We start from the raw sequence: 1,804 nt of genomic DNA on the forward strand, positions 1-1,804 counted from the left end.
GGAGTTGAAACAGATTGTTCCCAAAGAGTCTCTGGTTTTACTTCCTCATAGGAAAGGTAAGTCTGACCCGACATCTGTTCATGTGACTCCTCCCCGGCTGTGATTGGTTTATAGAAATACAAGAAGCCCCTACAGCAGAGCGTTAACTACACACTGACTATAGTTATGCAGCAGAGCAAACCTACAAAGTCAATGCAAAGAATAGAAGCACATTTACAGTGGCAAGAATGAGATGAAGACCCACTCTCTCTCTCTCTCTCTTTTTTTTTTTTTTTTTTTTTTTTTTTTTTTTTTCTTCTCTCTCTTTTTTTTTTTCTTCTTTTTTCTCTCTCTCTCTCTCTCTCTCTCTCTCTCTCTCTCTCTCTCTCTCTCTCTCTCTCTCTCTCTCTCTCTCTCTCTCTCTCTCTGATGTACCTGTCTGTCTGTCTGTCTGTCTCTCAGGTGTATAAGAAGCTGGGGCAGACCCACCTGGCTCTGATGAACTTCAGCTGGGCGATGGATCTGGATCCTAAAGGAGCCAACAACCAGATCAAAGAAGCCATCGACAAGAGATACCTGCCGGAGGACGAAGGTGAGACAGGCACATCAGACAGACAGGTCCCACCACAGGAAGTGAAGGCAGCACATCTCAAGTTCCCATGTTATAGAGGAAAAACATGTTGAATTAGGCTCCCATCACAATAAATCAGCGCTGGAGTTGATTTACTGTGATGTGAGTCTGAGTAAACACGTGAACTACCATCTATTTTTGAGGCTTTTGTCTGCCAGCTGCAGCAGAAACTTTGCTCTGTCCTCTCACTTCTTAGCTGAATATTCAATGACTGCAGTGTTAGACACATGTACAGTGCTCATTTATATTTAAAGGCTTGTTCTTCTTCAAGTTAACTGTAGCACACAGTCAACTTGATTCAAACAAGATGTTTCCTACAGCAATCAAAGTTAACATCAAGCCCTGATGATCTGCTAAGATTTAATATGATTACTGTAAATGTTATACACGTCTCTCTCTCTGTCTGTCTGTCTGTCTGTCTGTCTCTGTACCTCTCTCTCTACCTGTCTGTCTCTGTACCTCTCTCTCTACCTGTCTGTCTCTGTACCTGTCTAGCTGCGGAGGTAGATGACAGTCAGGACAGCAGCGTGATGACAGACGCTGATGACACTCAGCTTCACACAGCGGAGAGTGATGACATCCTTTAGCCCCGCCCCCCTGTCCTGATTGGCTGGAGGAGTACTGTTGCTAGGCAACATTCTAACAGACAGATCTCCAGTTTCGCCCCAGCCTTCATCCCTGTCCTCTGATTGGCTGAAACAGACTGCTGCTGCCCTGAAGCCCCGCCCCCTCCTCCTCGTACAACATCACAGCTGTTTTTTATGTTCTTTTTATCATCGTTATGGAAATAAATCAATAAAAATGTGTAAACCCCGCCCACCGCTGTCTGTTTACTTTCTGCTGCCCAAAGCTGGGATTCGTAATTTTGCATACTGCTTCGCCTTTTAAGTTTTCGACTCACAGCTGCTGCTAATGGGTATCGTAGCTTCCCGGCCCCGGCAAGTTTGAAGAAGGAAACATGGAGGGCCACACGTATTCAAAATCTAAATTTCAGGAACAGGAGTCTTCTTCTTCTTCGCTCCGAAAAAGAAGAGACCGGCGTCATCAGAAAAAAGAGTAAACATTGGAGCTGCTTTGGACGCACACACCAAATCCCAACTAGTTCATTATCCTCTGGCCCGCTGCAGGCGCCTCTTTCTCCTCCTTTCGGTTCTCCGACTTGCACTCCAACAACCACGGCTGATTGACAGCAGA

The 1,804-nt window shown here is 45.5% G+C and overlaps 1 long non-coding RNA gene across 1 annotated transcript; it reads left to right on the plus strand.

Moving 5' to 3' along the window:
- On the plus strand, positions 1-1,387 carry LOC120573912. The gene is made up of 3 exons (XR_005641792.1): positions 1-56; positions 442-571; positions 1,106-1,387. It is a non-coding gene; the product is annotated as an uncharacterized LOC120573912 (long non-coding RNA).
- The last annotated feature ends 417 nt before the right edge of the window (positions 1,388-1,804 follow it).

This window comes from Perca fluviatilis, chromosome 15 (assembly GCF_010015445.1).
Source record: "Perca fluviatilis chromosome 15, GENO_Pfluv_1.0, whole genome shotgun sequence".
NCBI lineage: Eukaryota > Metazoa > Chordata > Actinopteri > Perciformes > Percidae > Perca > Perca fluviatilis.